We start from the raw sequence: 12,727 nt of genomic DNA, 5'->3' as shown, positions 1-12,727 counted from the left end.
ACTACCACATCAACTACTACCACACACCTACTACCACATCAACTACTAACACACACCTACTACCACATCAACTACTAACACACACCTACTACCACATCAACTACTACCACACACCTACTACCACATCAACTACTAACACACACCTACTACCACACACCTACTACCACATCAACTACTACCACACACCTACTACCACATCAACTACTAACACACACCTACTACCACATCACCTACTACCACACACCTACTAACACACACCTACTACCACACCAACTACTAACACACACCTACTACCACACACCTACTACCACATCAACTACTACCACACACCTACTACCACACACCTACTACCACACACCTACTACCACACACCTACTACCACATCAACTACTACCACACACCTACTACCACATCAACTACTTTACACCTGTGTTGTGTTCAGTAATCCCCAAACTGGAGAAAGCAACCTAATAAAACAATGGACAGTTTGGCAAATCAATCAAACTCGCGCTGCAGTCATTTGCAGTAGAGGTAGTGGGTGTTTTGATGTAGAGCATGTTGCTGTGTACTTAACATCAAACACAGAACACACAAGCATGCACACACATACAGACACACACACACACAGCCACTCTCCTTTCCAAATTCTGTCATGCACAGCTGGCTCTCTCCGTCTCCCCCCCTTCTCTCATCTCCCTCTCCCTCGTTCTGCCACTCTGCATTTCTATCTCATCTTTCTCATCAACATCCGGCTTCCCTTTGCCTCCTAGAGAGAAAAACAGACGCTGCAGTTATTCTGAGATCTGTATCTGTACCGTCTACACACACACACACACATACACTCACTCACACACACTCATTACTCACATCAACTGTATCCTTTATCAAAACACACAGCACTTCTTATATAAATACACTCAACATGCACACACTTTTATTGAGAGACATTACCATACAGTGCCTTCAGAAAGTATTCATACCCCTTGACATATTCCACATTTTGTTGTGTTACAGCCTGAATTCAAAATTGATTAAATCTATTTTTTCTCTCACCAAAGTGAAAACATTTCTTTTCAAATTTTTGCACATTTATTGAAAATGAAATATCTAATTTACATAATTATTCACACCCCTGAGTAAATAAGTAGCAAGAGTTAATACATGTTAGAATCACCTTTGTCAGCGATTACAGCTGTGAGTCTTTCTGGGTAAGTCTCTAAGAGCTTTGCACACCTGGATTGTACAATATTTGCACATTATTATTTAAGAAAATATTCAAGCTCTGTCAAATTGTTTGTTGATCATTGCTAGACAACCATTTTCAAATCTTGCCATAGATTTTCAAGCAGATTTAAGTCAAAACTGTAATTCGGCCACTCAGGAACATTCACTGTCTTCTTTGTAAGCAACACCAGTGTAGATTTGGCCTTGTGTTTTAGGTTATTGTTCTGCTGAAAGGTGAAATCATCTCCCAGTGTCTATTTGAAAGGAGACTGAACCAGGTTTACCTCTAGGATTTTTCATGTGCTTAGCTCCATGCCGTTTATTTTTTATCCTGAAAAACTCCCCAGTCCTTAACGATTACAAGCATACCCATAACATGATGCAGCCACCACTATGCTTGAAAATATGGAGAGTGGTACTCAGTAATGTGTTGTATTGGATTTGCCCCAAACATAACACTTTGTATTCAGGACAAAAAGTTAACTGCCTTGCCAAATTTTTTGCTGTATTACTTTAGTGCATTGTTCCAAACAGGATGCATGCATTGGAATATTTTTAATCTGTACAGGCTTCCTTCTTTTCACTCTGTCAATTAGGTTATTTTTTGGTAACTACAATGTTGTTGATCCATCCTCAGTTTTCTCATATGACAGCCATTCAACTCTGTAACTGTTTTAAAGTCACCACTGGCCTCTTGGTGAAATCCCTGAGCATTTTCCTTCTTCTCTGGCAACTGAGTTAGGAAGGATGCCTGTATCTTTCTAGCGACTGGGTGTATTGATACACCATTCAAAGTGAAATTAATAACTTCACCATGCTCAAAGGGATATTCAACATCTGCTTTTTTTTTTACCCATCTACCAGTAGGTGCCCTTCTTTGCAAGGCATTGGAAAACCTCACTGGTCTTTGTGGTTGAATCTGTGTTTGAAATTCACTGCTCGACTGAAGGACCTTACAGATAATTGTATGTGTGGGGTGCAGAGATGAAGTAGTCATTCAAAAATCATGTTAAACACTATTATTGCACACAGAGTGAGTGCATGCAACTTATTATGTGACTTGTTAAGCACATTTTTACTCCAGAACTTATTTAAGCTTTAATACATTTCAGCTTTTCATTTTTAATTAATTTGTAAAACATTCTAAAATCATAATTCCACTTTGAAATTATGGGGTATTGTGTGTAGGCCAGTGACACAACATCTCAATATAATCAATTTTAAATTCAGGCTGTAACACAACAACATGTGGAAAAAGTCAAGGGGTGTGGCACTTTCTGAAGGCACTTTAGGTCAAAGTTTAATTCATGGAATGGAGGTGTGGTATTTTGTATATCTTAAATGTATGCCTACATTAAGATACAGATCTCTCTGTTCAATATCACTTACCCTTCTTTACCAGTTGTTTGGGGCAGGGATGTTGTTTCATTGAGCCAATTCGTAGGCAAGTTCTCTGCATTTGAGGCTACTAAGCCCATGAAACTGGTCCGTGAGATTCTTGATGTTTAGCAAGCTCAGACTCCGTGTCATCAGATAAGACCTTGTGTGCCTCTGCTACTCTATCATAGCCTCTCTTTTTCAGTGTCGTTCAGTCTATATTTTAATCTCTTGCTGCTGGACTTCTTCCCTTCAAATTGACTTTTTCCCTTCTCTCACTTCCTTGGCTGCTCTCTCAAGAACTTCAAGGGGAGCTGATTGTTTTACTTTTGTATACACAGGGTATGATGATGTCTCCTATGTAACAATAAAAAAAACAGTGTCTTGAGTTCATATGCATATTATGCAAAAAACTGACCAAATGTAATCATCATTTGTATGGGGTATGAGTGGCCATTCCCTCAACTTACCCCATTGCAAACATTTTGAGTATATTAGCCCACACAGCTACAAGGATGCATTTTCATGCTAGGTTTAGGACCTCATATTGTAGCTTATAGAGACCCCAACTGATGTACTAACACTGATCACACTTTATTAGTGTAGTAGGAGGAACAACCATGTCTACTAGTACTCACAGCAGGAGAGATGGAGAGACGTAGAAGGCGAGAAAGGGGGAGAGAGAGAGAGAGAGAGAGACAGAAGGTGGGCCAGGCCCATCAAACACATCCCTCTACCATCTGTGATGTCTTACCAGGGGACCATATTGACAGACGCACACATCCTACCGGGGGACTATATTGACAGATGCACACTTCCAGTTGAGATCTGAGGCTTCAGGCCAGGCGCACAGCCAAGAACAACACTCAGAGCCAAGACTGAATATTTAATCAAGGAAAATAGCCTGCTGAATATCTACCAGAAAAGACTGAAAAATACTGAATATTCCATTGAAAATACACCAAGACTATAAAAATAAGACTAAATATCCAATGTTGTGGCTGGGCTTTCTGCATAACCATCCTTGTTAATGCTAGCTATACTCTAGACTATTTATTGGGTGAAGTTAATTAAAAAGGTGCTGGTATTCACTTTAATATGACTGTTGTGTATTTATTTATTTTTCTAAAGTACTGGTACTCAAATAGCAGAAAATGAGAGATGCCTGTTCTCTGCATCAGTTAGTCAACCACTGACTATTCTAAACCAACATCCTTTACTCTATAACAACAATTCACCTCCTAAACACGTGAGCTGCAGAACAGAGCGCCCTGGCAGTGCCAACCCCTGGCGACCCCTGCTTGGTGAACTCTTGACAGTGAGATAATTACGTTAGATAACTCCCTGTCCCACAGGCTGGGGGCTCCCCTGTCACTAGGCACAGTCTAAAATGGCTGCTAGGGTAACACCCAGCGGAACACTCCCTCACCTCATAAACCCAAATTAACTGCCCGGTGATGAGCCAATGGGGCGCTGCAGCACTGGGGTGGAACGGGGACATGGAAACTAGGCGGGATTATCTAAACCAACACACAGGGCTACCTAGGACGGAAGATATCCTAGAGGTTAGAATGGCACGAGGACGGCTATGGGGATACCACACTCCAGCCTGACCTAACTGGTGAGGAGCGCTCCTACACAGAGGTGGCACGGGTACAGCTGGCACATAGAGGTGGCATTGGGACATGAGGTTAGGGAAACCTCATACCTGCCTGACCCAACTAAAAGATAATAACCTAACTAACGCCTTCAAACTGTTCAGGAGACACAAGGTGAAGACGGAGCCTCAGCACTCTTCAATCAGAGTCGGACCAAGGTCATCATTGACTGAAAGCAAATCGAAACACAAAAATGACATCTGATTGCGTTATGTGGAGTGACTCTTTTTTCACTCTGATGTTTTATTCTGCACCTTTACTTAGCCTAATGGTCAATTTGCAGCCAATCACAATGTGAGGACACAAGGTACCAGAAAAAGATTAAAGGGTGTTTTATAATCAAAAAGCATTCAGTGGCATTTTGGGAAACTGCAAAACGAATGAAGGTGGTGTTGATGCCCTTGAATAAAAGATGAGAATAGACGAGACAAAGCCATGAAGAACAGAAGTAACAAAAATAGCATTTGAGAGGAGATCGAAGGAGATCGAAAGTAAACAAGGTCGTTTAATATGGAGGATAAAAGCCTTGAGTATAGCTCTAACTAGGTTCTGACAGTCCCAATCCATCACTGGAGGTTTAAGTCTGATTACAACCAGACCGAGGTTCAAATACTATTTGAAATCATTTCACATTCTTCAGCTGGGCTTTATTGAGCTTGCCAGGCGCAATGGACAAATATAACAGTCACAAAAGTGCAAACCTAGCCTATCTGGCACTCCAGGCAGGCTAAAGAAAGAACTCAAAAGTATTTGAAATATTTCTAATAGTATATGAACCCAGGTCTGATTCCTCACCACAATGAGAACTGTGACCCCTCCTGATCCTGATCCTTAACCCTCTAATAACCTGACCCCTGATCTCTGACCCTATCCTGTGTCTGCTTATCGTCTTTATGTACAGTAGATCTATAATGTCTATAACAATAAGTCATGTCAATAACTCACGTTCAAACTCATGTGTCTGGACCACTTTTCACAGCCTGTCAATTGAACAACCTACAGACATGATTGGATAATTTAAATAACCCAGTAACCAATCAGAATGCATAGACACTGGCAAGGTCAAACAACAATTGGTGGTAAATAATTAAAAGGTAATGCTAGAGTCAACAGCAACAATCAGCATTTAAGATGATGCATTAGTGCTCAGGGGCAGGCCAATCCCAAACAGCAGTAAATCAATCAACAGCTATTACCTATTATACCCTACATGCACCTCTGATCAAAAGTAAACTGCTGGTTAAATCATCAGTTGTCGCAAAATTACCCTTTCCATACTACTGAGACAAGCTGAGCTATACTGTGCTGGCCTGGTTACACATCCACCACCATAGTTACTGGAACCATGCTCTAAAAGACAATGTGATAATACTTCAAATGGGTATAATCTGTCAGTACCCAAATACCAACACAAGAGCAGCCTTAGCAACCGAAGAGTCATAGAAGAACACCTAATAGGGGACTATTTTCTTTGAAAGGAGCTTGCAGCCAGTGTTGCCAATTTAATGACTTTGTCGCTATATATAGCGAGTTTTCAGACCCCTCCCTTACGAAAAAAGATTGCAGTCAGAGTGCAGTATAACTGCAGTACACTGTAGTATAACTGTAGTTAGAATGCAGTATAACTGCAGTAGGCTGCAAATACTGTGTCCAAAATAACAGTTATTTTACTGCAGTAATTTTGCAGTATAACTGCAGTTCAACTGGAGTACACTGCAGTTTTTCTGCAATCACTGCGTCCAAAATACCAGTCGACTGCAGTTACTGCACTTTTACTGCAGTTTCAAATATTTTTTTGCATGGAGGCTCCAGTGACTTTTATTGGTAAAAGAGGCTAGCGACAAATTCAGCTACTTTTCAGGCTGCCTTTGCAGAGTTTTGACACCGAGAGTTTCTATGGTTTTGATAGCATTTAGCGACTTTTCCCACTCAATTCAAATCAAATCAAATTTTATTGGTCACATGCGCCGAATACAACAGGTGCAGACATTACAGTGAAATGCTTACTTACAGCCCTTAACCAACAGTGCATTTATTTTAAACAAAAAAGTAAGAATAAAACAACAACAAAAAAGTGTTGAGAAAAAAGAGCAGAAGTAAAAATAAAGTGACAGTAGGGAGGCTATATATACAATAGAATAAAGTGACAGTAGGGAGGCTATATATACAGGGGGTACCGCTTGCATAGTCAATGTGCGGGGGCACCGGCTAGTTGAGGTAGTTGAGGTAATATGTACATGTGGGTAGAGTTAAAGTGACTATGCATAAATACTTAACAGAGTAGCAGCAGCGTAAAAAGTATGGGGGTGGGGGGGCAGTGCAAATAGTCCGGGTAGCCATGATTAGCTGTTCAGGAGTCTTATGGCTTGGGGGTAGAAGCTGTTGAGAAGTCTTTGGACCTAGACTTGGCACTCGGTACCGCTTGCCGTGCGGTAGCAGAGAGAACAGTCTATGACTAGGGTGACTGGAGTCTTTGACAATTTTGAGGGCCTTCCTCTGACACCGCCTGGTATAGAGGTCCTGGATGGCAGGGAGCTTTGCCCCTGTGATGTACTGGGCCGTACGCACTACCCTCTGTAGTGCCTTGCGGTCAGAGGCCAAGCAGTTGCCATACCAGGCGGTGATGCAACCAGTCAGGATGCTCTCGATGGTGCAGCTGTAGAATTTTTGAGGATCTGAGGACCCATGCCAAATCTTTTTAGTCTCCTGAGGGGGAATAGGCTTTGTCGTGCCCTCTTCACGACTGTCTTGGTGTGTTTGGACCATGATAGTTCGTTGGTGATGTGGACACCAAGGAACTTGAAGCTCTCAACCTGTTCCACTACAGCCCCGTCGATGAGAATGGGGGCGTGCTCAGTCCTCTTTTTTTTTCCTGTAGTCCACAATCATCTCCTTTGTCTTGGTCACGTTGAGGGAGAGGTTGTTGTCCTGGCACCACACGGCCAGATCTCTGACCTCCTCCCTAGGCTGTCTCATCGTTGTCGGTGATCAGGCCTACCACTGTTGTGTCGTCGGCAAACTTAATGATGGTGTTGGAGTCGTGCCTGGCCATGCAGTCATGGGTGAACAGAGAGTACAGGAGGGGACTGAGCACGCACCCCTGAGGGGCCCCCGTGTTGAGGATCAGTGTGGCAGATGTGTTGTTACCTACCCTTACCACCTGGGGCGGCCCGTCAGGAAGTCCAGGATCCAGTTGCAGAGGGAGGTGTTTAGTCCCAGGATCCTTAGCTTAGTGATGAGCTTTGAGGGCACTATGGTGTTGAATGCTGAGCTGTAGTCAATGAATAGCATTCTCACGTAGGTGTTCCTCTTGTCCAGGTGGGAAAGGGCAGTGTGGAGTGCGATAGAGATTGCATCATCTGTGGATCTGTTGGGGCGGTATGCAAATTGGAGTGGGTCTAGGGTTTCTGGGATTATGCTGTTGATGTGAGCCATGACCAGTCTTTCAAAGCACAATTCTGCTGCAAACGAGAGTGGGAGAAGCTGTATTTGCATCAGAAGTCACAGCAACGGGGCACACACAGGCAGAGAAGCACAAGGGAAGGGGGTGTGTGGCGGGAGAGGGGGCGAAAACGCTACGTCGGGGACCGCGGTTGTGCCGCAGCGAGGCAAATTGGTGCTGTGATGTCGTCGTGGCAACGGCAAAACGTAATCTAGTGACTTCTAGAGACAAATCAAGGAGCCAGCCAATAGTGATTCTAACTGAAAAATAGTTGGCAACACTGCTTGCAGCTTTTAGGGTAACATCTTTGACTGACCATGTTTTCTCTTTGGGAAATATTTGATTAATGACTAGGATATTAGCATAGCACGATAGTCTATCCTATATTATAACACAGGTACTAGGCTACCTCTCCAAGCTGGATGACACTGTCTTACATCGGAATCAATAAAGCACATCGAACAACACTCAAATACACTTTCAGATACATGTTGTACATCAGAGAGAGGAAGAGAGAAAGGAAGAGAGAGAGGAAGAGAGAAAAAGACAAAGCGATAGAGGTAAATCAAATCAAATCACATTTTATTTGTCACAAGCGCCGAATTCAACAGGTGTAGACTTTACCGTGAAATGCTTACTTACGAGCCCTTTCCCAACAATGCAGAGTTAAAAAGTAAGGAAAATTAGCAAAAAGGAAATAGTAACACAATATAATAACAAGACTATATACAAGGAGTACTGGTACCGAGTTAATATGCAGGGGTAGATGAGGTAATTGAGGTAATATGTACATGTAGGTAGGGGTAAAAGTGACTAGGCAATCAAGATAGATAAACAGAGTAGCAGAAGAGTATGTGAAGAGTGTGAAAGTGTGTCTATGTGTGAGTGTGTGTGTGTTAATGTATGTATGTGTGTAGGGGCGGCAGGTAGCTTAGTGGTCGCTGGTTCTAATCCCCGAGCCGACTAGGTGAAAAATCTGTCAATGTGCCCTTGAGCAAGGCACTTAACCCTAATTGCTCCTGTAAGTCGCTCTGGATAAGAGCGTCTGCTAAATGACTAAAAATGTAAATGTAAAATGTGTGTGTGTGTGTGTTAGTGTATGTGTGTGTGTGTGTTAGAGTGTAAGTGAGTGTGTGCATAGAGCCGGTGCAAGAGAGTCAGTGCAAATAAAAAGGGGATCAATGCAAATAGTCAGGGTAGCCATTTGATTAACTGTTCAGCAATCTTATGGCTTGGCGGGAGAAGCTGTTCAGGTGCCTATTGGTCCCAGACTTGGTGCTCCGGTACCGCTTGCCGTGCGGTGGCAGAGAGAACAGTCTTTGACAATTATCTCTGACACCACCTGGTATAGGGGTCCTGGATGGCAGGGAGCTCAGCCCCAGTGATGTACAGGTAAAGATGTTGATGGGGGGCCTTTGGGCCTGTGATAGTCCCCATCTCTCTCTTTATGTGAACAGCCTACCTAACCCATTGGAGAGCAGAGCGAAGCAGGGAGAACTATGTCGTACGGACATTTGTCAACGTTAATAACAGAGCCGCTAGCTTGACAGAAGCTCAGCTTAGAGAAAGCGGATCACAGCAATAAAGGCTGGCTGATGACAGGGCATCCACTGGGAATAACCGGACACACACAATACAAAATGCTGCTTTCTCCCATCTACACAACCACAAAAAGCAAGATTGCTGAAGCGACATTCCCTTGAACAATTACAGAAGGAGAGATCCGGGGATCCCATACCACTGCACTACCCTATCCTGACATCCTCTCAACAGCATACAGACGACCGTGGCTGCGTCACAAATGGCACCCTATTCCCTATACAGTGGACTACTTAAATAGTAGATCGCTATATAGGCAATAGGGTGCCATTTGTGACACACCCCATCTCTCTAGGGTTTTCCTGGCTGGCTACATCTGCAATGTGCTGCAGTAGCTCTCCCACTCTCTACAACAGCCTCAATACAATCATCTGTTCTACCTATCCAATCCCATCCTCTGACTGAGGTCTGGTCAAAAGCAGTGCACTCAGCCAGTATCCCAAGTCATCTCAGGTCACAGAGCTCTTCTTCTGCTAAAATGCCTTTTACGAGGCTGCACAGAGAACCAATCCCATTTCATTGCAGTAGCATGTCCCACAGCCGTACAGCTGACTGCAACAATACCACATATAGTCAAGCATGGATTATGCAGTAACATTCTACAATATAATCAGAACAGATTTGCTCGCTCTTCGCTCACAGTAAAACATTGATACAACACACACACACACGCATACACACATGGGCAACATTACCAAGTGTTCTTCTAACTTCCACCTGGGGCTTCCACCTGCCTACACTGACACAATGGATGCACACACGCACATACACACCTCCTTGATCCGGATCCTGCTCCCTCCTGTGTCTCTCACTGTTCTCTCACTGTTCCCCTGAGATCTGGCCCGGGAGGTTTGTGTATGTGTGTGTGTGTGTGTGTGTGTGCATGCGTATCCTGGTTAGCGGTTGCCCTTGGCAGAGGTCGTAAACTAGAAAGACTGTTTAACTAAACCAACAGAGAGAGAGAATTGAGGTGTGTTCTATTTACACACAAGCACTCCTCCCCGCCTATAGGCAGAAACTTAAGCAGGAAGGACTCGTGGTAAGGACTGTTCAATGTTGGTCTGACCAATCGGAATCTATGCTTCAAGACTGTTTTGCTCAGGCAGGACTGGGAAATGTTTGGGTCGCCTCTGGGAACAGTATTGACCTATTCACTGAGTATGGTTACATGCACACAATAATAGGATTATTGTGAATGTTCAGATTAATATAATAGTTTGATTTAAACGTTTGCATGCTTTGCAAGAAGAACGATTTCCCTAATAATCCTGTTTACATGGACACATCTGAAATCAGTATACCTGATGGGACTTTGATAAATGCAGAAAAAAACGCCAATCAAAATAAACGTTCTACCACAACGACCATGCTATTTTTGTGATGCCTATTTGATTCTGAGTTCAGACGTATGAAGTTTGAATGCGAAAACTATTTCTAACATGCATATTTTCCGTTTTTCCAAGCTCACTCGCGCAAAAGAAGGAAGCTCGCTGCAAATACACTGCTGCAACTCCCATTAAGGTGTTTACATGTCCTAATAATTTGAAAGATTGGTCAGAAATCGAGCTGTTTTAATCGGTGTGTGCTTACTTCGATTATGACCTTACGCCGATTAAGATAAGCATACTCAGCCTACTGCCATAATCAGTTTAGTATCGAATTATTAGTGTGCATGTAAACGTACTCACTGACTCGGTGACTGGGTTCATCAGGAAGTGCATAGAGGATGTTGTTCCTACTTTGACGATTAGAACTTATCCAAACCAAAAACCGTGGATAGATGGCAGCAATTGCGCAAAACTGAAATCGCGAACCACCACATTTAACCACAGCAAGGTGACTGGGAACATGGACATGTACAAACAGACCAGCTATGACCTCCGTAAGGCAATCAAAGAGGCAAAATGACAGTACAGGGACAAAGTGACGTCGCAAGTCAACGGCTCAGACACGAGAAGCTAAACACCTTCTTCGCCCGCTTTGAAGAAAACAACACCAAGCCACCGACGTGGGCCCCTGCCGCTCACAAGGACTGTGTGCTCCCGATCTCCATGGCCGACGTGAGTAATACATTCAAGCGTGTTAACCTTCACAACGCTGCCGGCCCAGACGCATCTTCAGAGCATGTGCAGACCAGCTTGCTGGAGTGTTTACGGACATATTACATTTCTCCCTATCCCAGTCTGTTGTCCCAACTCGCTTCAAGATGTCCACCATTGTTCCTGTACCCAAGAAAGTGAAGGCAACTGAACTAAATGACTATCGCCCCGTAGCACTCACTTCTATCATCATGTAGTGTCACAGGAAGGCCTAGGATATCATCAAGGACCTCAGCCACACGAGCCATGGTCTGCTAAATGGCATATTATTATTATTATTATTATTATTCAGACCCCTTGACTTTTTCCACATTTTGTTACTTTACAGCCTTATTCTAAAATGGATTAAATAGTTTTCCCCCTAAAAACCTGTTTTCGCTTTGTCATTATGGGGTATTGTGTGTAGATTGATGAGGAAAATGTTTTATTTAATCCATTTTAGAATGAGGCTGTAATGTAACAAAATGTGGTAAAAGTCAAGGGGTCTGAATACTTTCCGAATGCACTGTATATTCCGAACTCTAAATTCCAGAATTCCTGCAATTCTATCAATTTTGCCATAGGGTTTTGTACTGTGTATTTAAATACTGTATTCTCGACATAGCTCATTCTGTTATTTCTACTACTGTACATAGCATTGTACTTACACTGTTTATACACACCGCATATTTATTTATATACTGGATTCTTGCTCACTGTAATATATCTACTGCTGTACATATAATTCTTAGTATATCTTGTGTAAATTCATTGCTCTTGGATTGCATTTGGATTACTGTTACGGTGCTATTTGGGTTAATTGGATTCGTTCCTACATTTCAAGATGTATTACAAACTTTGATTTGATTTGACACACAGAAGAACATGCTGTCTATAAAGTGTCAAGCTTCAACAAACACCTGTCACTGTTTCCCACCAGCTCTTTATAATTCACTCTTTATAATTCACTATGCCAGTGTTTTCACTGTCTCTGTTCCTATCAAAAACGAAAGAATCTTTCTAATCTAAAAGCATAATGCATGTGATATAGAGAAGACATTAGAAACAAGGATATGATAGATTAAGTGGGCAGCGGATACAGTATGTGAAATTACATTATAATACATTTGATCAGACCGAATCACATTACGGTTGAGGTTAATGTTTACCTACTGTATCATAATAATTCCCCTGGAAATCAGGCAACATGATACCATAAAATGTCCATGTTTACCTAGGCGGTAAGTGGCCATTAATTCAGCAGGAAACTACGGGAGAGAGGCCTGCAGAGGGATACACAAGTTTTATGGCTCCCATAGCACATGATTGAAATAACCCTCAAATCAATG

At 42.7% G+C, this 12,727-nt stretch overlaps 1 protein-coding gene across 8 annotated transcripts in view; it reads right to left on the bottom strand.

Moving 5' to 3' along the window:
* LOC121552187 (1-phosphatidylinositol 4,5-bisphosphate phosphodiesterase beta-4-like) overlaps positions 1-12,727 on the bottom strand; it is a 127,701-nt gene that overhangs the window by 66,280 nt on the left and 48,694 nt on the right. Inside the window, exon 1 of one of the 8 annotated variants that reach the window (XM_045211320.1) lies at positions 10,074-10,149. The exons of the other annotated variants lie outside the window; for them this stretch is intronic. The gene's annotated coding sequence lies outside the window, so the exon portion shown is untranslated. Of the gene's footprint in view, positions 1-10,073; positions 10,150-12,727 lie in introns of those variants that run through there. 8 annotated transcript variants of the gene reach the window in all.

Source organism: Coregonus clupeaformis, chromosome 36, assembly GCF_020615455.1.
Source record: "Coregonus clupeaformis isolate EN_2021a chromosome 36, ASM2061545v1, whole genome shotgun sequence".
NCBI classification, from domain to species: domain Eukaryota; kingdom Metazoa; phylum Chordata; class Actinopteri; order Salmoniformes; family Salmonidae; genus Coregonus; species Coregonus clupeaformis.
Note: the sequence above shows the minus strand (reverse complement) of the source record. Positions and strands in the feature narration are given on the sequence as shown.